This window comes from Anas platyrhynchos, chromosome 25 (assembly GCF_047663525.1).
Source record: "Anas platyrhynchos isolate ZD024472 breed Pekin duck chromosome 25, IASCAAS_PekinDuck_T2T, whole genome shotgun sequence".
Lineage (NCBI taxonomy): Eukaryota > Metazoa > Chordata > Aves > Anseriformes > Anatidae > Anas > Anas platyrhynchos.
This window is the reverse complement of record NC_092611.1, coordinates 9380641-9403025: the sequence shown is the minus strand read 5'-3', so window position 1 is coordinate 9403025 and position 22385 is coordinate 9380641. Positions and strand designations below refer to the sequence as shown.

The 22385-nt window shown below is 52.0% G+C and overlaps 2 long non-coding RNA genes across 11 annotated transcripts; both read left to right on the top strand.

The window, feature by feature from the left end:
• Nucleotides 1-1345: 1345 nt before the first annotated feature.
• Nucleotides 1346-7327, top strand: LOC119713721 (uncharacterized). 6 transcript variants are annotated; one of them, XR_011804933.1, is made up of 5 exons: nt 1346-1433; nt 1996-2272; nt 4047-5301; nt 5485-5591; nt 5768-7327. It is a non-coding gene; the product is annotated as an uncharacterized lncRNA (long non-coding RNA). The 6 variants fall into 6 exon arrangements; XR_011804934.1 differs by having other exon boundaries at nt 1376-1461; XR_011804935.1 differs by lacking the exon at nt 1346-1433 and adding an exon at nt 1455-1563.
• Nucleotides 7328-11924: 4597 nt separating this feature from the next.
• LOC119713720 (uncharacterized) lies at nt 11925-21891 on the top strand. Of its 5 annotated transcripts, XR_011804926.1 has the most exons (7): nt 11930-11948; nt 12403-12680; nt 13024-14986; nt 15170-17132; nt 17316-18570; nt 18754-20716; nt 20893-21888. It is a non-coding gene; the product is annotated as an uncharacterized lncRNA (long non-coding RNA). The 5 variants fall into 5 exon arrangements; XR_011804924.1 differs by having other exon boundaries at nt 11925-11948; nt 12403-14986; nt 15173-17132; nt 20893-21891; XR_011804923.1 differs by having other exon boundaries at nt 11925-11948; nt 12403-14986; nt 17319-18570; nt 20893-21891.
• Nucleotides 21892-22385: the final 494 nt, after the last annotated feature.

The following is a 22385-nucleotide window of genomic DNA, read 5'->3' as shown; positions in this document are numbered from 1 at the left end:
CTGTATTAGTGACAGCTACTAAAGGCAGTTCTGAGGCAGAATGTGTGTGCTGTTGCAAGGTAGAGCTGAGAAGGACAGTTGGAATGATACCTTTGTCAAAAACCAATAAACAAAGAAAAATACACAAAGCATTAAATTCGCAGGCAAGAACTGATATGTGGATATGACTTATAATACGTGCTTTTGTGCAAGTTGCTGAAACATTAGAAACCATGTGGTAAGTGCTGACTTCGCCTGGGGGATATGCTCCAGGCTCCACAATCCACAGAAATCCTTTGGTACCCCCTGAAAAGCTCTTAGACCCCCTCTCTCCCAGTACAAGCCACAAGCTGTCATCAGCTGCAGGACAAGAAAACCAGGTACATCCGAATTTATGGGGGTGCAGCAACACCACCACATTTGAGAGGCTGCGCTGCTAAAATCTACCCTGACCTGGGCCTGTTTACTTCAGCTTAACCGAAGCTTACCATTTTTCAATCAGTTACTTTTATAAAACCTTTAAAATTATTCGTATTTCTCATGACAAGTGGATAGGTAAAATACTCGTTTTCATTAACATTTTTGTAAAATGAAGTGCATTTTAGTATGCCTTCCACTCAAGAAAAAAGAGTCAAGAGCTAGGGATGCACAGCTGCCAAATAGATCTCAGCTGAATGCTTTTTGCCACAGCTGAGCTGCTCAGACACTCTTGTGACCCTGGCAGTAAAAGCTCAAAAACTGCAGCCTGAAATTAAAGAATAAACTGCTGTGGTAGGATATGATATTTCTTTAGAGTTTTAAGAGCAAGTTAGATCAGAGTCTGTAAGAAGGTTTGAGAAAGGGCTACCTGACATCAGGCTTCTTTTTTTAACTGTTTTCCCTGTAATAATATTCCCTTTTCTCAGAAATATTTCTGAGGTCAAAGGGATTTTCTTTGTGGAGGCAGTGATATTAGAAATTTCTGTGGAAAATTTATTAACCAAAATATGTATTTTTAATTAATTTGGGGCCACCTATTTCCTGGAAAGGGATGTGTAACATGTTCCCGGACAGAACACTTGCAAACAGGCGGTTTTTAGCTTTTTATTTGGCCGGGTGCGCACGGGTTTTCCCAGGGCCCCTCCGCAGGGCGCGGGCCGCTGTGACGGACACAACCCCCTCATAATTGACAGAATGACGGGCAGGGCCGCGGGCACGTCGGCGCCGCCAGCAACAGCCGTTACCCTCAGAGGCCTCGACCAATCAAAGCCGGCCGCGAGCCCATTTCCACCAATGGGCGAGCGCGATTGCCAAGGCAAAAGTGGCGGGTGCCGTTCCGCGTTGCTATTGGCTGGCGGGCGGGCCGGGCGGGTATATAAGGCTTTGTGAGGTAACCCGTCAGGTCAGTGCCTGAGCGGACGGTGGAGGTGCTGCAGGTGCGCGCTCTGCCGGCCTGTCCTCCTGAGGAGGTCGCGGTGCGCAGCCCCATCGGGGGGCGGTGAGGTGTCGGTACCGAGTGGGAGTGTGGTGGGGCGGTGTCGGGGGGCTGCACGGGAGGATGTGGGGAGAAGAGGAGACGGTGCTGAGGAGCCCGCCTGGGCTGAGGTAATGGAGGGGGGGCGAGCGGTGAGTGAGCAGGGCCGTGCTGAGGGGACTGGAAGGGGCGGCAGCACAGAGTCGGTTTGGGATTTTTGGGTAGGCGCTAATACAACCAATGTCTGTAGGTGTGGTGGGATGGTTGATGGAGGCTTTATTTTTAATTCTCCTGATGAGGTTGTGAGAAAGTTGGAGAAAGCCTTGTTCAGATGTCCCTATTGGCTAACTCTCAGCGATAGCGTGGAGGAATGGATGATGTAAAAAAAAAAAAAACAAAAAACAAAAAACAAAAAAACAAAAAAAGTATATGAAAGAAGAAAAACAAGAATGCTAAGAAAAATGCAATGTGTAGTAATTTTTATTTGCTAGATAGCTGGTCTTTAGGAGCAGATACTGGTAGATACTAATCTCCATTTAAGCTGTATGTTGTTCCTTTGGCAGCAGGTGCTAGGGGAAAAAAAACACAACATAAATCAAAGGGAATGAACAATATTAATGAGTAAGAAGAGGAGAGTAGCAGCAATGATGAATGAAGGAAAAAACAGCCTGGACAAAGGTACTGCCCTGTCAACAGGTAAGGACTTCAGCTGGTAGCAGCCAGTGCACAAGAAAGAAGATGTGTCATGTGGAACTGTGACGCAACAATGGGCGACAAGAAGACCACCAGAAGACTGAAGAGGGGAAACAGTAAAGGCACTGCCCTGTCAGCAGGGCTACAGTAAGCAGAACAGCGCTGGCACGTTAGGTGCCCGGGTTGGTTTTCTACTGTGTGACCGCTCTGTAAGCAAGGGTGCAGGTGCTCAGGCTGCTTCTGTGTGCGCCCTACCCTACTTACCCGGGGTTGGAGCCGCACGGCAGAAGTAGCTTGAGGAGCTCTGTGCCTCAGGATGGTGAGAAAAGTTGATTTAAGTTGGTGTTGGTAAGACAAAGCCAGGGATCCAAACGCAGCTCCTCAAAACAACCACCCTAATGAACACAAACTTGAAAGTCCTGCCCATTTCTTTCTGGCACAGGAGGTGGAGCTTCGAAGCCATGTCTAATGGCTTGTGCTTTGTTTGCAGCAGCCAGCGCAGAAGAAGGAGGAGGCGTCGTGTGGAACGGCGAGGCAAGAGGGAGCGGCAGATGGAAGACGGGCAAAGAGGAGGACACCCTGGGCAAAGGCTTCGCCCTGTTAGCGGGGCTGTAGGTAGAGGAGAGCAGTGCTGGCACGTGAGGTGCCTGGATTGTTTTGTGCTGGGCGACCTCCCTGTAAGCAGGGCTCGGGTCTTTGCGATTGTAATCGGCCTTTTGCCTTGTTGCTCCTTTGGCTGCCTGGGGGGAGCGGCCCCCTGTAATCAGGGGCACAGCTGCTCTCTCCGCACCCGGGAGGACTGTGGAGCTTGCCGGACCCCAGGGCCTCCCTGTAGTCAGGGCAGAGCCAATTCCCCACCCCCTTAATTTTAGCCGTCTGGCTCTTTGTCTAAACTATTTGTCTAAACGTGATGGGCTATGGAAACTTAGTATATGACTGATGCCTACGCTATAATGCCAACTATTGCATAAAAAGCAATATAAAAGCGATATATATATAATATGACCTCTATGAATACTGTGAAAACAGATTCTCTAAAGGAGATGAATGATAAATTCTGATGCATGCTGTGTTTCAGCACCCCGTAGCTGGGGTGCGTTGTCCAATTGGGTCTCGGCAGAAGCCGTTTCGGCTTCTGGACGTCTCTGGCATCACTGTAATTGATGGTGCGTGGGGTACCGCCCTGTAAGCAGGGTCAAGCGTAGCCCCGTGTCTCTCGCTGCAAGGAGCCCCCAGTAGCCAGGTGGGTCTCCGTGTCCCCCGCTTTCCATGGGCCTGGGGCCTCTAGAAGTAGGGCCGGGTTTTCACCCTCCCTGTAAGCAGGGCCTGGGGCCCGAGCCTCGGCATTCGGCCGTCTGGCTCCACTGGCGGGGGAAAGGTTGAGCTCTGCGGTTCCATGGGTGTTGCGGACCCGCCTTAGCAGGCTTTGGTCCGGAGCCTTTTGCTCCGCTGGCAGCTGTGGGGTGCCTGACCCGTTAGCGGGATGCAGGCTTGTGGGTTCCCCACTTTGGGGAGAAGGAGCCTCCCGCGGCCTCTGGGCCCAGGGCAGCCCTGTAACTCAGGGTGCTGATGCTCTGGTTCCCTGGGCACTTGAAATTGTCAATGGCTCCTCGGAGCCGCCCTGTAAGCCAGGGGTCCAGGCTCTTGGGCCGTTGCTGTGTGTGCCCAGCTTTCATTTGCCCTTGGTGCCAGCCTTGGAGCCCTGCCGCAGCGCCGCATGAAGGTCCTCTGCGTGTACAACACGGTAAGAAAAGCTGCTTTCGGTTGGCCTTGTTACGGCAAAGGGGGAGGAGGACCTCTGAGGCTCTCCTTGTCTGGGGGGTGGGTGGAGTGGGGCCCTGCCTTAGGGTCTTGGGTTCCATGTTTCTGTCGGGCACAGGAGCTTCGAAGCCATGTCTAATGGCTTGTGCTTTGTTTGCAGCAGCCAGCGCAGAAGAAGGAGGAGGCGTCGTGTGGAACGGCGAGGCAAGAGCGAGCGGCAGATGGAAGACGGGCAAAGAGGAGGACACCCTGGGCAAAGGCTTCGCCCTGTTAGCGGGGCTGTAGGTAGAGGAGAGCAGTGCTGGCACGTGAGGTGCCTGGATTGTTTTGTGCTGGGCGACCTCCCTGTAAGCAGGGCTCGGGTCTTTGCGATTGTAATCGGCCTTTTGCCTTGTTGCTCCTTTGGCTGCCTGGGGGGAGCGGCCCCCTGTAATCAGGGGCACAGCTGCTCTCTCCGCACCCGGGAGGACTGTGGAGCTTGCCGGACCCCAGGGCCTCCCTGTAGTCAGGGCAGAGCCAATTCCCCACCCCCTTAATTTTAGCCGTCTGGCTCTTTGTCTAAACTATTTGTCTAAACGTGATGGGCTATGGAAACTTAGTATATGACTGATGCCTACGCTATAATGCCAACTATTGCATAAAAAGCAATATAAAAGCGATATATATATAATATGACCTCTATGAATACTGTGAAAACAGATTCTCTAAAGGAGATGAATGATAAATTCTGATGCATGCTGTGTTTCAGCACCCCGTAGCTGGGGTGCGTTGTCCAATTGGGTCTCGGCAGAAGCCGTTTCGGCTTCTGGACGTCTCTGGCATCACTGTAATTGTTGGTGCGTGGGGTACCGCCCTGTAAGCAGGGTCAAGCGTAGCCCCGTGTCTCTCGCTGCAAGGAGCCCCCAGTAGCCAGGTGGGTCTCCGTGTCCCCCGCTTTCCATGGGCCTGGGGCCACTAGAAGTAGGGCAGGGTTTTCACCCTCCCTGTAAGCAGGGCTTGGGGCCCGAGCCTCGGCATTCGGCCGTCTGGCTCCACTGGCGGGGGAAAGGTTGAGCTCTGCAGTTCCATGGGTGTTGCGGACCCGCCTTAAGCAGGCTTTGGTCCGGAGCCTTTTGCTCCGCTGGCAGCTGTGGGGTGCCTGACCCGTTAGCGGGATGCAGGCTTGTGGATTCCCCACTTTGGGGAGAAGGAGCCTCCCGCGGCCTCTGGGCCCAGGGCAGCCCTGTAACTCAGGGTGCTGATGCTCTGGTTCCCTGGGCACTTGAAATTGTCAATGGCTCCTCGGAGCCCCCCTGTAAGGCAGGGGTCCAGGCTCTTGGGCCGTTGCTGTGTGTGCCCAGCTTTCGTTTGCCCTTGGTGCCAGCCTTGGAGCCCTGCCGCAGCGACGCATGAAGGTCCTCTGCGTGTACAACACGGTAAGAAAAGCTGCTTTCGGTTGGCCTTGTTACGGCAAAGGGGGAGGAGGACCTCTGAGGCTCTCCTTGTCTGGGGGGTGGGTGGAGTGGGGCCCTGCCTTAGGGTCTTGGGTTCCATGTTTGTGTCGGGCACAGGAGGTGGAGCTTCGAACCCATGTCTAATGGCTTGTGCTTTGTTTGCAGCAGCCAGCGCAGAAGAAGGAGGAGGCGTCGTGTGGAACGGCGAGGCAAGAGGGAGCGGCAGATGGAAGACGGGCAAAGAGGAGGACACCCTGGGCAAAGGCAACACGGTAAGAAAAGCTGCTTTCGGTTGGCCTTGTGCTCTTCTCCCTTTGCCGTAACCTCTGAGGTTGTCTTTGTTAGGGTGGTTGTTATGAGGAGCTGCCTTGGGTTTCCTTTTACCTTTAGTTACCAGATTGAGAACTGTGTTGTAAGCTCTAACTGTTTTGCCTTTGCTTTGCAACAGCGTATGCAGAAGAAAGAAATAACAGAATTCTAGGGCTTGGGAGCGACCTCGAGAGGCCATCGCATTCAATACCGTTGGCAAAAAAGGTTCCCTTGATGAAATGGCATAGGGAGGCATCCATACAAGTCAAAAATAACTGCAGAGAAGGTAGCTGAGCAGCCTGGTGCAGTATTCCATCACCTTCCACCATAGTGGTACAGAACTTCCTGTGCTGCATTCTGTGGCCATTGCCCCTTGTCCTGTCCTCACAGACAGGTGAAATATTCTTGGCCGTTTTCTTCTTCCTCTTACACTCCACTTACACTTCCTCTTACACACCACTGTAATTCTGCAGGAAGAGATTTAAACTCAGGTTATTACTAAAACTGAATGGAAAGCAGCTTCCCTGCTGCCCAGAGGAGAAACGATATACACTGTGTGAAGCCTCGTTTGGAAGCCTGCTTATTTAAATAGCAATTGGGAACAAAAAAAACTCAATTTTCTTGGAGAATTTGGGGATCTTTAGAAACTTTTTGTTTTCTGTTTAATGTCAACCTTTTTCCAAGAAAGACAATAATACAAGCATTTGAAAACCCCACCTCTGTCAAAAAGCACTGAAATAGAAAATTTCTAAATAAACATTGTTATCATGTTATTATTAATGTGATATCCATGATTTCTCACTCCCACTTTCCTTCTCCCTTTCACCCCAACCTCATTCAAAAATGTCGTATAAGCATAAAACAGGTGTCTTCCTCCATTTGGCCTTCTTTGAAGTTTGTAAGTGGTGATTTGCCTTATCTATGCTAGAAAAAAAATATTAGCTGGTACTAATAAATAATTCTGCTACAAGATTTCAACCCCGAGGCAGAAGACGACCCTGAGGACACTTTTGTATGGGACCAAAGATGTTCTTGTCCCATTCCACAGTTAAATCTAGACCTCACTGGGAATTTAGCTCCAGTGTGCCTTTCTGACGAATCATGATTTCAGAAGTACCTCTGTTAAATAGCCTGTCTTGTTTTCTGGCTAAAGGAACACTGCTGAATAGCCCTCAAAATGTCTAATTTACCCTCATTGTGGGCTGCTGTAGTGGTTACTCAGTGGACAGCAATGCAGTCCATGTAAAGAGAGGCTTCAGTGGTGCTCTGCCTTGCTGATAGCACTTGTCTGAGCTCCTGCTGCTGGCTGAATTAATTGCTGGATCCTTGTGCAGTAGCATTGTAAAGGAAGCACACAGATATGATGCAAATTCCATTCTGATGCTATAATGAATGTTTGATGGCAATGTTAAATTGCCACTAGATGAACTATATACAGTGTAAAATGCAGCCTTGCAAGAGGATTGTCCTGGAGAAATACTTGTCTGCAATAAGCTTTTGCTTCCTAATTAAAAACAGAGCGAGTGCCAGCACCGGGTGTGGAGGTGAATCTGATTATATAAAAGAAAGTCACCGGTCAGGCACTGATTTGCAAGGAGAAGCGATCAGAAAGGGACACAGCAATGAACGAAACCAAGCCATTGGTAAATTCAATTTATTATTTTATTTATTAATAATATTAATAAATCCAATTTATTATTTTATGTATTTGCCTGAGTGTAGTGGGTTTACGTGGCAAGGTTTTGGTAGCAGGGGGCCATAGGGGTGGTTTCTGTGAGAAAGATCTAGAAGCCGCCCCATGTTTGGGAAGGGCCCCGTTGTTTTCCAGATCTGAGCCAATAAGCGATGTTGTTTTGCGCCTCTGTGAGAGCATATTTAAGACGGGGAAAAATTGCTGCGCCACACAGCAGCCGGGAGAGTCAAGGGAGTGAGAAACAGCCTTGCAGGTGCCAAGGTCAGTGTAGAAGGAGGGGGAGAGGTGCTCCAGGCGCCGGAGCAGAAGTCCCCTGCGGCCTGTGGCGAGGACCATGGTGAAGCAGGATGTCCCCCTGCAGCCCATGGAGTACCACGGTGGAGCAGGGTTCCACGCTGCAGCCCGTGGAGGAGTCCACGGTGGAGCAGGTGGCCCTGCACCGACGGAGGCTGCCGCCTGTGGAAGACCCCTGCCGGAGCAGATTCCGGGCCGGACCTGTAGCCCGTGGAGAGGAGCCCACGCAGGAGCAGGTGACCTGGCAGGAGCTGCTGCCCGTAGGGGAGCCAGGTTGGAGCAGTTTTCTCCTGAGGGATGGACCCCGTGGTACGGACCCATATCTGGAGCAGTTCTGGAAGAGCTGCTGCCTGTGGGAAGCCCACGCCGGATCAGTTCGTCAAGGACTGCATCCCGTGGGTGGGACCCCACAGCACAGGGGACTAGAGTGACCGAGAAGGAGCGGCAGAGAAGAAGTACTGTAGACTGACCATAACCCCCATTCCCCCGTTCCCCTGCGCCGCTCGGGGGGAGGAGGTGGAAGAGGGTGGATGGGGGGGGGGGAAGGTGCTTTTGGTTTCTTTCCTTTGTTTCTCACTTCTCTAGCTTGTTAGTAATGAGCAATAAATCTTACTATCTGTCGTCTTATGCTGAGTCTGGTTTGCCCGTTACACTAATTATTGCGTGATTTTCTCGTCCTTATCTCAATCCTTGAGCCCCTTTCACATATTTTCTCCCCATTCCTCTTTGAGGAGGGGGAGTGAGAGAGCGGCTGTGGTGGAGCTCGGCTGCCCGCTCGAGCGGAACCACGACACTGAGTAGCTGAGAGCTCTTTATCCACGTGGTATGGAGCTAAGTGAGCATCTCTTCCAGACACCAGCCGTGGTTTGCCACAATGCGTACAGCAGAAAGGCCATCACATTTTTGAATAGATCAAGGTTTTGAGGCCCCACAGCAGTTTCAAATGAGCATAGTGGAGCCTTCCTGTTACACGTGGAGAGCGTTAGCTGCAAGTGGTGATTTTAGGGATCTGTGAGACCTCTGCCCATTGCATGCCTCCTTATCCTGGCTAACCTCTAATTGCTGTAGTTTATTTCTCCAAAATGGCTCTTTGGCAATTTCCCCTCAGACAAAGTAAGTGTAAAGTTTGTATTAATCATGAGGATTAACATTTATTGGTGCAGGAACACCTTGTAAAGAAACAAGTTTTGCCTTGATGTTCTGGAATTAGTAGTCAATCTGTGTAATTAACAGATTGGCTTGGCAGAAATCGACTTCCTTCCTGTCTCCTCCATACCCAAATGTATAGCACTAACTAAATGTATACCACTAACTAATCAAGCCTTCCTGCGCTTTTCTGGATTACAGAGACATTTCCAAATCCTTAACTCTGCATTCCTATATTTTGTGCAGAGGGCGCTCTGCTAGCTCCTTTTTTTCGGAAATGAGATTCACAAGCTACCTGGATCCTCTTTGCAGTTAGGGAAATAATTACTTTACGCAATATAATTTGCTTAAAACCATGACAGTTTTAACTATAGTTTAAGGCTAAATGACTGCTCAGCAAGACAGCTGGTAAAATTCACCCTGTAATAAGACTGAAGCAATGTAAACAAGCCCAGCCCATTTAGGGCTTTAGTTAATATAGATGTCAAATTCTTCTTTCAATATCTCTAAATTTCCCAAGCCATCCGACATTTTCCTCCTCTATAAATGTATTTATAATAAATCTCATCCTTTGCCACCTAAATTCACAACATAGCTCTGTCCCAAATCCCTATAATCGATTATGTTTGAACATAAATTAACCTCCAGTGAAACATCATCTAATTTGTTGAAACACTATAGGTACCTGTGACATAATGTACTGAGGAACTCCTGCTGCAGCATACTTCTAGGGAGCTCCAAGCCTGGCTTTTCTTACAGCTCGGAAAGTGGCTGTTCCAAGTAAAAGGCAGCAAATGACCATGCTTTACCCTTGAGAACATGCCATTTCGTGGGTGTTTGCAGTGGGGCACGCTCCAAAGAAAGCTGAGGGGATGTGTTAGAAAGAGTTAAGTGTGTGTATACCTGCTCTGCTGAATTGTGCTCAGATCTTAGAAAACTAGAGTCAGTTAGGGCTGACAATCAAACTGAGTTTAGGCAGGAGAGATTGAAAGAGTTTTTCTGCTGCGACTGTCGTATTTTTAACAAATGGGGGGGCCTAGGACTAGATTTTGGGTTTCTTGATAGCAGTAGGAAGGCTGGTGTTCCCTTCAGTATGCTTTGGATTAGGTCTTTGACGTGCCTGAATCAGCCAGAAACCAGGGTACCAGGCAAGTGGAAATCATGGCTGCAGAGAAGCCGAGTCCAATTTCGGAAAACTGAATCCATTTCTACACAATGTCCCTACAGACTAAATAATGTCAACCAATTTAAATTGCAACCAGTGGGGAATAATATCTGGGGCCTGATGTCCTCTATGCTGCTCAGATAATAACAGCAATACAGTTGTAATTATGGTGATAATGTTTAAAATTCATTTGCGTTTGCCTGAGTTGTGGTGATTTATTGTTTGATGATTATCTTGCTAGAATTTTGTGGATGGAATAATCTCCCTTATTTACATAATCAAGGCATCAAAATCTTTACAGCAGGGCTTGCTATCAGCAGCTGGCTCTGCCATGTATGGTAGGATCCCTTAGTTTTTACACCTTGTGTTGCAAGAGATCTCAGTATTCATTAGACTATACTGAAAATTTACTGTTTTTTACAACTTTTGTGTAAATCACATTAATATAAGGAGTTGTTCCTGTATTAGTGACAGCTACTAAAGGCAGTTCTGAGGCAGAATGTGTGTGCTGTTGCAAGGTAGAGCTGAGAAGGACAGTTGGAATGATACCTTTGTCAAAAACCAATAAACAAAGAAAAATACACAAAGCATTAAATTCGCAGGCAAGAACTGATATGTGGATATGACTTATAATACGTGCTTTTGTGCAAGTTGCTGAAACATTAGAAACCATGTGGTAAGTGCTGACTTCGCCTGGGGGATATGCTCCAGGCTCCACAATCCACAGAAATCCTTTGGTACCCCCTGAAAAGCTCTTAGACCCCCTCTCTCCCAGTACAAGCCACAAGCTGTCATCAGCTGCAGGACAAGAAAACCAGGTACATCCGAATTTATGGGGGTGCAGCAACACCACCACATTTGAGAGGCTGCGCTGCTAAAATCTACCCTGACCTGGGCCTGTTTACTTCAGCTTAACCGAAGCTTACCATTTTTCAATCAGTTACTTTTATAAAACCTTTAAAATTATTCGTATTTCTCATGACAAGTGGATAGGTAAAATACTCGTTTTCATTAACATTTTTGTAAAATGAAGTGCATTTTAGTATGCCTTCCACTCAAGAAAAAAGAGTCAAGAGCTAGGGATGCACAGCTGCCAAATAGATCTCAGCTGAATGCTTTTTGCCACAGCTGAGCTGCTCAGACACTCTTGTGACCCTGGCAGTAAAAGCTCAAAAACTGCAGCCTGAAATTAAAGAATAAACTGCTGTGGTAGGATATGATATTTCTTTAGAGTTTTAAGAGCAAGTTAGATCAGAGTCTGTAAGAAGGTTTGAGAAAGGGCTACCTGACATCAGGCTTCTTTTTTTAACTGTTTTCCCTGTAATAATATTCCCTTTTCTCAGAAATATTTCTGAGGTCAAAGGGATTTTCTTTGTGGAGGCAGTGATATTAGAAATTTCTGTGGAAAATTTATTAACCAAAATATGTATTTTTAATTAATTTGGGGCCACCTATTTCCTGGAAAGGGATGTGTAACATGTTCCCGGACAGAACACTTGCAAACAGGCGGTTTTTAGCTTTTTATTTGGCCGGGTGCGCACGGGTTTTCCCAGGGCCCCTCCGCAGGGCGCGGGCCGCTGTGACGGACACAACCCCCTCATAATTGACAGAATGACGGGCAGGGCCGCGGGCACGTCGGCGCCGCCAGCAACAGCCGTTACCCTCAGAGGCCTCGACCAATCAAAGCCGGCCGCGAGCCCATTTCCACCAATGGGCGAGCGCGATTGCCAAGGCAAAAGTGGCGGGTGCCGTTCCGCGTTGCTATTGGCTGGCGGGCGGGCCGGGCGGGTATATAAGGCTTTGTGAGGTAACCCGTCAGGTCAGTGCCTGAGCGGACGGTGGAGGTGCTGCAGGTGCGCGCTCTGCCGGCCTGTCCTCCTGAGGAGGTCGCGGTGCGCAGCCCCATCGGGGGGCGGTGAGGTGTCGGTACCGAGTGGGAGTGTGGTGGGGCGGTGTCGGGGGGCTGCACGGGAGGATGTGGGGAGAAGAGGAGACGGTGCTGAGGAGCCCGCCTGGGCTGAGGTAATGGAGGGGGGGCGAGCGGTGAGTGAGCAGGGCCGTGCTGAGGGGACTGGAAGGGGCGGCAGCACAGAGTCGGTTTGGGATTTTTGGGTAGGCGCTAATACAACCAATGTCTGTAGGTGTGGTGGGATGGTTGATGGAGGCTTTATTTTTAATTCTCCTGATGAGGTTGTGAGAAAGTTGGAGAAAGCCTTGTTCAGATGTCCCTATTGGCTAACTCTCAGTGATAGCGTGGAGGAATGGATGATGTAAAAAAAACAAAAAAAACAAAACAAAACAAAAAAAACAAACAAACAAAAAAAAAAAAACAAAAAAAGTATATGAAAGAAGAAAAACAAGAATGCTAAGAAAAATGCAATGTGTAGTAATTTTTATTTGCTAGATAGCTGGTCTTTAGGAGCAGATACTGGTAGACAGTAATCTCCATTTAAGCTATATGTTGTTCCTTTGGCAGCAGGTGCTAGGGGAAAAAAAAACACAACATAAATCAAAGGGAATGAACAGTATGAATGAGTAAGAAGAGGAGAGTAGCAGCAATGATGAATGAAGGAAAAAACAGCCTGGACAAAGGTACTGCCCTGTCAACAGGTAAGGACTTCAGCTGGTAGCAGCCAGTGCACAAGAAAGAAGACGTGTCATGTGGAACTGTGACGCAACAATGGGTGACAAGAAGACCACCAGAAGACTGAAGAGGGGAAACAGTAAAGGCACTGCCCTGTCAGCAGGGCTACAGTAAGCAGAACAGCGCTGGCACATTAGGTGCCCGGGTTGGTTTTCTACTGTGTGACCACTCTGTAAGCAAGGGTGCAGGTGCTCAGGCTGCTTCTGTGTGCGCCCTACCCTACTTACCCGGGGTTGGAGCCGCATGGCAGAAGTAGCTTGAGGAGCTCTGTGCCTCAGGATGGTGAGAAAAGTTGATTTAAGTTGGTGTTGGTAAGACAAAGCCAGGGATCCAAACGCAGCTCCTCAAAACAACCACCCTAATGAACACAAACTTGAAAGTCCTCCCCATTTCTTTCTGGCACAGGAGGTGGAGCTTCGAACCCATGTCTAATGGCTTGTGCTTTGTTTGCAGCAGCCAGCGCAGAAGAAGGAGGAGGCGTCGTGTGGAACGGCGAGGCAAGAGGGAGCGGGAAGAGGGAGCGGCAGATGGAAGACGGGCAAAGAGGAGGACACCCTGGGCAAAGGCTTCGCCCTGTTAGCGGGGCTGTAGGTAGAGGAGAGCAGTGCTGGCACGTGAGGTGCCTGGATTGTTTTGTGCTGGGCGACCTCCCTGTAAGCAGGGCTCGGGTCTTTGCGATTGTAATCGGCCTTTTGCCTTGTTGCTCCTTTGGCTGCCTGGGGGGAGCGGCCCCCTGTAATCAGGGGCACAGCTGCTCTCTCCGCACCCGGGAGGACTGTGGAGCTTGCCGGACCCCAGGGCCTCCCTGTAGTCAGGGCAGAGCCAATTCCCCACCCCCTTAATTTTAGCCGTCTGGCTCTTTGTCTAAACTATTTGTCTAAACGTGATGGGCTATGGAAACTTAGTATATGACTGATGCCTATGATATGCCAACTATTGCATAAAAAGCAATATAAAAGCGATATATATATAATATGACCTCTATGAATACTGTGAAAACAGATTCTCTAAAGGAGATGAATGATAAATTACGATGCATGCTGTGTTTCAGCACCCCGTAGCTGGGGTGCGTTGTCCAATTGGGTCTCGGCAGAAGCCGTTTTGGCTTCTGGACGTCTCTGGCATCACTGTAATTTCTGGGCGGGTCTGAGATTCTCGCCTTATGCTCGCGGGTGGCGTCTTGCTGCCCTGTGGTTGGCTGCGCTGGTCTCCTTCCCCACAGGGACGTTGTCTGTCCCTTTTCTCTGTTCTTTGCTCCTTCTCCAGGTGCGTGTGAGCGAGCGATTGAGTTTTTCCTTAGGGCTCTCCTAGAAATTGCTGCAGCTTAGCCCACACTTCCCTGGGGGGACCGAGGCCTTGCAGCAGCCTGAGCACAGAGAATTTGATAGGGACGGCGGAGTCCGGGCTTGGCCCTTTTTTTATGGCATTCAAGCGACACAAGAGTAGGATGGGCGGCGGCACCCTGTAGTCAGGGCCTGGGTCTGCGCCCGTGTGCTTGTGTGTCTGCCGGAGACTAGTGCTCGTGACAACCCCGTCGTTGGGGTCTGTGTCACGAGGTGCGGAGCCCTCTGTCCCCGCGAGCAGGGCCGGCCTGTAAGCAGGCGCCGGAGCCAGTTGCTCTAGTCAGCCAGCAGGAACGAACAGCCCCCTCGCGGCCCTCTAGAGGGTGCGGGCTGGGGTGCTGCTGTTGTGGTCGGGGATCTGCTTGGAGTCGGTATTGCGTGGGCTTAGTCTGCCCGTAGGGCTCCTGAAGCGGTGGAGTTGTGGCACAGCCAGGCGGGCCGGGCCGGTCCGTGGGTGGGAGCCTCGTGCTCCACACAGTGTTGTGGCGCTGCTGGTGCATGGGGTACCGCCCTGTAAGCAGGGTCAAGCGTAGCCCCGTGTCTCTCGCTGCAAGGAGCCCCCAGTAGCCAGGTGGGTCTCCGTGTCCCCCGCTTTACATGGGCCTGGGGCCTCTAGAAGCAGGGCCGGGTTTTCACCCTCCCTGTAAGCAGGGCTTGGGGCCCGAGCCTCGGTATTTAGCCATCTCGCTCCGCTGGCGGGGGAAAGGTTGAGCTCTGCGGTTCCATGGGTGGTGCGGACCCGCCTTAAGCAGGCTTTGGTCCGGAGCCTTTTGCTCCGCTGGCAGCTGTGGGGTGCCTGACCCGTTAGTGGGATGCAGGCTTGTGGATTCCCCACTTTGGGGAGAAGGAGCCTCCCGCGGCCTCTGGGCCCAGGGCAGCCCTGTAACTCAGGGTGCTGATGCTCTGGTTCCCTGGGCACTTGAAATTGTCAATGGCTCCTCGGAGCCCCCCTGTAAGCCAGGGGTCCAGGCTCTTGGGCCGTTGCTGTGTGTGCCCAGCTTTCATTTGCCCTTGGTGCCAGCCTTGGAGCCCTGCCGCAGCGCCGCATGAAGGTCCTCTGCGTGTACAACACGGTAAGAAAAGCTGCTTTCGGTTGGCCTTGTTACGGCAAAGGGGGAGGAGGACCTCTGAGGCTGTCCTTGTCTGGGGGGTGGGTGGAGTGGGGCCCTGCCTTAGGGTCTTGGGTTCCATGTTTGTGTCGGGCACAGGAGGTGGAGCTTCGAACCCATGTCTAATGGCTTGTGCTTTGTTTGCAGCAGCCAGCGCAGAAGAAGGAGGAGGCGTCGTGTGGAACGGCGAGGCAAGAGCGAGCGGGAAGAGGGAGCGGCAGATGGAAGACGGGCAAAGAGGAGGACACCCTGGGCAAAGGCTTCGCCCTGTTAGCGGGGCTGTAGGTAGAGGAGAGCAGTGCTGGCACGTGAGGTGCCTGGATTGTTTTGTGCTGGGCGACCTCCCTGTAAGCAGGGCTCGGGTCTTTGCGATTGTAATCGGCCTTTTGCCTTGTTGCTCCTTTGGCTGCCTGGGGGGAGCGGCCCCCTGTAATCAGGGGCACAGCTGCTCTCTCCGCACCCGGGAGGACTGTGGAGCTTGCCGGACCCCAGGGCCTCCCTGTAGTCAGGGCAGAGCCAATTCCCCACCCCCTTAATTTTAGCCGTCTGGCTCTTTGTCTAAACTATTTGTCTAAACGTGATGGGCTATGGAAACTTAGTATATGACTGATGCCTATGATATGCCAACTATTGCATAAAAAGCAATATAAAAGCGATATATATATAATATGACCTCTATGAATACTGTGAAAACAGATTCTCTAAAGGAGATGAATGATAAATTACGATGCATGCTGTGTTTCAGCACCCCGTAGCTGGGGTGCGTTGTCCAATTGGGTCTCGGCAGAAGCCGTTTTGGCTTCTGGACGTCTCTGGCATCACTGTAATTTCTGGGCGGGTCTGAGATTCTCGCCTTATGCTCGCGGGTGGCGTCTTGCTGCCCTGTGGTTGGCTGCGCTGGTCTCCTTCCCCACAGGGACGTTGTCTGTCCCTTTTCTCTGTTCTTTGCTCCTTCTCCAGGTGCGTGTGAGCGAGCGATTGAGTTTTTCCTTAGGGCTCTCCTAGAAATTGCTGCAGCTTAGCCCACACTTCCCTGGGGGGACCGAGGCCTTGCAGCAGCCTGAGCACAGAGAATTTGATAGGGACGGCGGAGTCCGGGCTTGGCCCTTTTTTTATGGCATTCAAGCGACACAAGAGTAGGATGGGCGGCGGCACCCTGTAGTCAGGGCCTGGGTCTGCGCCCGTGTGCTTGTGTGTCTGCCGGAGACTAGTGCTCGTGACAACCCCGTCGTTGGGGTCTGTGTCACGAGGTGCGGAGCCCTCTGTCCCCGCGAGCAGGGCCGGCCTGTAAGCAGGCGCCGGAGCCAGTTGCTCTAGTCAGCCAGCAGGAACGAACAGCCCCCTCGCGGCCCTCTAGAGGGTGCGGGCTGGGGTGCTGCTGTTGTGGTCGGGGATCTGCTTGGAGTCGGTATTGCGTGGGCTTAGTCTGCCCGTAGGGCTCCTGAAGCGGTGGAGTTGTGGCACAGCCAGGCGGGCCGGGCCGGTCCGTGGGTGGGAGCCTCGTGCTCCACACAGTGTTGTGGCGCTGCTGGTGCATGGGGTACCGCCCTGTAAGCAGGGTCAAGCGTAGCCCCGTGTCTCTCGCTGCAAGGAGCCCCCAGTAGCCAGGTGGGTCTCCGTGTCCCCCGCTTTACATGGGCCTGGGGCCTCTAGAAGCAGGGCCGGGTTTTCACCCTCCCTGTAAGCAGGGCTTGGGGCCCGAGCCTCGGTATTTAGCCATCTCGCTCCGCTGGCGGGGGAAAGGTTGAGCTCTGCGGTTCCATGGGTGGTGCGGACCCGCCTTAAGCAGGCTTTGGTCCGGAGCCTTTTGCTCCGCTGGCAGCTGTGGGGTGCCTGACCCGTTAGTGGGATGCAGGCTTGTGGATTCCCCACTTTGGGGAGAAGGAGCCTCCCGCAGCCTCTGGGCCCAGGGCAGCCCTGTAACTCAGGGTGCTGATGCTCTGGTTCCCTGGGCACTTGAAATTGTCAATGGCTCCTCGGAGCCCCCCTGTAAGGCAGGGGTCCAGGCTCTTGGGCCGTTGCTGTGTGTGCCCAGCTTTCATTTGCCCTTGGTGCCAGCCTTGGAGCCCTGCCGCAGCGCCGCATGAAGGTCCTCTGCGTGTACAACACGGTAAGAAAAGCTGCTTTCGGTTGGCCTTGTTACGGCAAAGGGGGAGGAGGACCTCTGAGGCTGTCCTTGTCTGGGGGGTGGGTGGAGTGGGGCCCTGCCTTAGGGTCTTGGGTTCCATGTTTGTGTCGGGCACAGGAGGTGGAGCTTCGAAGCCATGTCTAATGGCTTGTGCTTTGTTTGCAGCAGCCAGCGCAGAAGAAGGAGGAGGCGTCGTGTGGAACGGCGAGGCAAGAGGGAGCGGCAGATGGAAGACGGGCAAAGAGGAGGACACCCTGGGCAAAGGCTTCGCCCTGTTAGCGGGGCTGTAGGTAGAGGAGAGCAGTGCTGGCACGTGAGGTGCCTGGATTGTTTTGTGCTGGGCGACCTCCCTGTAAGCAGGGCTCGGGTCTTTGCGATTGTAATCGGCCTTTTGCCTTGTTGCTCCTTTGGCTGCCTGGGGGGAGCGGCCCCCTGTAATCAGGGGCACAGCTGCTCTCTCCGCACCCGGGAGGACTGTGGAGCTTGCCGGACCCCAGGGCCTCCCTGTAGTCAGGGCAGAGCCAATTCCCCACCCCCTTAATTTTAGCCGTCTGGCTCTTGGTCTAAACTATTTGTCTAAACGTGATGGGCTATGGAAACTTAGTATATGACTGATGCCTACGCTATAATGCCAACTATTGCATAAAAAGCAATATAAAAGCTATATAAATATAATATGACCTCTATGAATACTGTGAAAACAGATTCTCTAAAGGAGATGAATGATAAATTACGATGCATGCTGTGTTTCAGCACCCCGTAGCTGGGGTGCGTTGTCCAATTGGGTCTCGGCAGAAGCCGTTTTGGCTTCTGGACGTCTCTGGCATCACTGTAATTGATGGTGCGTGGGGTACCGCCCTGTAAGCAGGGTCAAGCGTAGCCCCGTGTCTCTCGCTGCAAGGAGCCCCCTGTAGCCAGGTGGGTCTCCGTGTCCCCTGCTTTACATGGGCTTGGGGCCACTAGAAGTAGGGCCGGGTTTTCACCCTCCCTGTAAGCAGGGCTTGGGGCCCGAGCCTCGGCATTCGGCCGTCTGGCTCCACTGGCGGGGGAAAGGTTGAGCTCTGCGGTTCCATGGGTGTTGCGGACCCGCCTTAAGCAGGCTTTGGTCCGGAGCCTTTTGCTCCGCTGGCAGCTGTGGGGTGCCTGACCCGTTAGCGGGATGCAGGCTTGTGGATTCCCCACTTTGGGGAGAAGGAGCCTCCCGCGGCCTCTGGGCCCAGGGCAGCCCTGTAACTCAGGGTGCTGATGCTCTGGTTCCCTGGGCACTTGAAATTGTCAATGGCTCCTCGGAGCCCCCCTGTAAGGCAGGGGTCCAGGCTCTTGGGCCGTTGCTGTGTGTGCCCAGCTTTCATTTGCCCTTGGTGCCAGCCTTGGAGCCCTGCCGCAGCGCCGCATGAAGGTCCTCTGCGTGTACAACACGGTAAGAAAAGCTGCTTTCGGTTGGCCTTGTTACGGCAAAGGGGAAGGAGGACCTCTGAGGCTGTCCTTGTCTGGGGGGTGGGTGGAGTGGGGCCCTGCCTTAGGGTCTTGGGTTCCATGTTTGTGTCGGGCACAGGAGGTGGAGCTTCGAACCCATGTCTAATGGCTTGTGCTTTGTTTGCAGCAGCCAGCGCAGAAGAAGGAGGAGGCGTCGTGTGGAACGGCGAGGCAAGAGCGAGCGGGAAGAGGGAGCGGCAGATGGAAGACGGGCAAAGAGGAGGACACCCTGGGCAAAGGCTTCGCCCTGTTAGCGGGGCTGTAGGTAGAGGAGAGCAGTGCTGGCACGTGAGGTGCCTGGATTGTTTTGTGCTGGGCGACCTCCCTGTAAGCAGGGCTCGGGTCTTTGCGATTGTAATCGGCCTTTTGCCTTGTTGCTCCTTTGGCTGCCTGGGGGGAGCGGCCCCCTGTAATCAGGGGCACAGCTGCTCTCTCCGCACCCGGGAGGACTGTGGAGCTTGCCGGACCCCAGGGCCTCCCTGTAGTCAGGGCAGAGCCAATTCCCCACCCCCTTAATTTTAGCCGTCTGGCTCTTTGTCTAAACTATTTGTCTAAACGTGATGGGCTATGGAAACTTAGTATATGACTGATGCCTATGATATGCCAACTATTGCATAAAAAGCAATATAAAAGCGATATATATATAATATGACCTCTATGAATACTGTGAAAACAGATTCTCTAAAGGAGATGAATGATAAATTACGATGCATGCTGTGTTTCAGCACCCCGTAGCTGGGGTGCGTTGTCCAATTGGGTCTCGGCAGAAGCCGTTTTGGCTTCTGGACGTCTCTGGCATCACTGTAATTTCTGGGCGGGTCTGAGATTCTCGCCTTATGCTCGCGGGTGGCGTCTTGCTGCCCTGTGGTTGGCTGCGCTGGTCTCCTTCCCCACAGGGACGTTGTCTGTCCCTTTTCTCTGTTCTTTGCTCCTTCTCCAGGTGCGTGTGAGCGAGCGATTGAGTTTTTCCTTAGGGCTCTCCTAGAAATTGCTGCAGCTTAGCCCACACTTCCCTGGGGGGACCGAGGCCTTGCAGCAGCCTGAGCACAGAGAATTTGATAGGGACGGCGGAGTCCGGGCTTGGCCCTTTTTTTATGGCATTCAAGCGACACAAGAGTAGGATGGGCGGCGGCACCCTGTAGTCAGGGCCTGGGTCTGCGCCCGTGTGCTTGTGTGTCTGCCGGAGACTAGTGCTCGTGACAACCCCGTCGTTGGGGTCTGTGTCACGAGGTGCGGAGCCCTCTGTCCCCGCGAGCAGGGCCGGCCTGTAAGCAGGCGCCGGAGCCAGTTGCTCTAGTCAGCCAGCAGGAACGAACAGCCCCCTCGCGGCCCTCTAGAGGGTGCGGGCTGGGGTGCTGCTGTTGTGGTCGGGGATCTGCTTGGAGTCGGTATTGCGTGGGCTTAGTCTGCCCGTAGGGCTCCTGAAGCGGTGGAGTTGTGGCACAGCCAGGCGGGCCGGGCCGGTCCGTGGGTGGGAGCCTCGTGCTCCACACAGTGTTGTGGCGCTGCTGGTGCATGGGGTACCGCCCTGTAAGCAGGGTCAAGCGTAGCCCCGTGTCTCTCGCTGCAAGGAGCCCCCAGTAGCCAGGTGGGTCTCCGTGTCCCCCGCTTTACATGGGCCTGGGGCCTCTAGAAGCAGGGCCGGGTTTTCACCCTCCCTGTAAGCAGGGCTTGGGGCCCGAGCCTCGGTATTTAGCCATCTCGCTCCGCTGGCGGGGGAAAGGTTGAGCTCTGCGGTTCCATGGGTGGTGCGGACCCGCCTTAAGCAGGCTTTGGTCCGGAGCCTTTTGCTCCGCTGGCAGCTGTGGGGTGCCTGACCCGTTAGTGGGATGCAGGCTTGTGGATTCCCCACTTTGGGGAGAAGGAGCCTCCCGCAGCCTCTGGGCCCAGGGCAGCCCTGTAACTCAGGGTGCTGATGCTCTGGTTCCCTGGGCACTTGAAATTGTCAATGGCTCCTCGGAGCCCCCCTGTAAGGCAGGGGTCCAGGCTCTTGGGCCGTTGCTGTGTGTGCCCAGCTTTCATTTGCCCTTGGTGCCAGCCTTGGAGCCCTGCCGCAGCGCCGCATGAAGGTCCTCTGCGTGTACAACACGGTAAGAAAAGCTGCTTTCGGTTGGCCTTGTCCTCTTCTCCCTTTGCCGTAACCTCTGAGGTTGTCTTTGTTAGGGTGGTTGTTATGAGGAGCTGCCTTGGGTTTCCTTTTACCTTTAGTTACCAGATTGAGAACTGTGTTGTAAGCTCTAACTGTTTTGCCTTTGCTTTGCAACAGCGTATGCAGAAGAAAGAAATAACAGAATTCTAGGGCTTGGGAGCGACCTCGAGAGGCCATCGCATTCAATACCGTTGGCAAAAAAGGTTCCCTTGATGAAATGGCATAGGGAGGCATTTATAGAAGTCAAAAATAACTGCAGAGAAGGTAGCTGAGCAGCCTGGTGCAGTATTCCATCACCTTCCACCATAGTGGTACAGAACTTCCTGTGCTCCATTCTGTGGCCATTGCCCCTTGTCCTGTCCTCACAGACAGGTGAAATATTCTTGGCCATTTTCTTCTTCCTCTTACACTCCAGGTATTTAAAAACATGGCTATGATCCCCTCTAATTGTTCCCTTGTGAACAGTGAACAGATCGAGTTTCCTGCTTGGTAAGTAGGGGTGCAGGCTGTTGGGTTGCTGCTGTGCATGTTTGCTTCTATTTGCCCAGGGTGCCTGCTTTGAAAGCCTGCTGCAGCAGTGGGTGGAGCTCCTTGCACAGCAACATCCTGAGAAAAGGTGATTTAGGAGGTGGTTGGTGGGGTGGGCATGTTTTGTTGTCCTTGAGTTAGTAGCAATGCATACTGTGCTTGTCTCTCTCATGGCAGCTGTATCGGCAACTTATATTCATATGGGAAATGCTTTCTTTATTTTTCTCTGGCTCTTCGGTCCCTGTGGAGTGCAGTGCTAGAGGACTTGAGAGCAGAGTTTTGGGATGTAGGGAATAATAGAGCAGCACTTTGACAAAGGGTACTTCTTTCTGTGTTCTCAGGTAGTGAGGGGCCAGAAGAGGTTTGGTAGGTAGTTCCTCACACCTGCTGTACTCAATGAAGTAATTCCTTCTACAGTGTGTTTCCTTTTCAAAGAGTGTGATACACAACTCCCCATGGAATTAAATTTTACTGTTCCAACCATCCTTGGCTCCTTAATTACTGTTAAACTGCTCTTGCTTACTCATAGGCTTTGGTGTGGTTAATTACAAGTGGTGCTTTCCACTATTTCAGTGACAAGGAAAACTGCAGTATTCAACTTCTGACCCTCACATGAGGTCTGTGCTTTCTTAACAGAAACAGCATCTTTTCTCCTAAGTTAGGGCTGTGTCTAGAAGTATTCCTTATCCTTCTATGGTGCTATCCTTTTTCTCTTTTTGTGGTTAGTATCCTCCCCGTGGTCTGTACTTGTCCTAACCACACTGTATGTCATAATTTCTTATTTTAGATACTGTAAAATTATCTTTGATGTAAGCCATTTCTGCCTAGCCTTTCTTAATTGCCAAGGGCAAGGGAAGAAACAAGATGCATAAAAACAGATAGGTTTCCTTAAAGAAAGCTCTCCTCAGTCAGTGTTCCAGCATGTCATTAGACTCAAGTACTATATCTAAAAGGATTGGAATTGTATTTTAAAATGAAGTTTTGACTTGACATTTCTGAGCTTTGTAACTGCAGAAAAAAATTACACCGGCACTTTTCATCTGCCTTTAACACTGGTTTTATACCAATAATTACCACTGCCT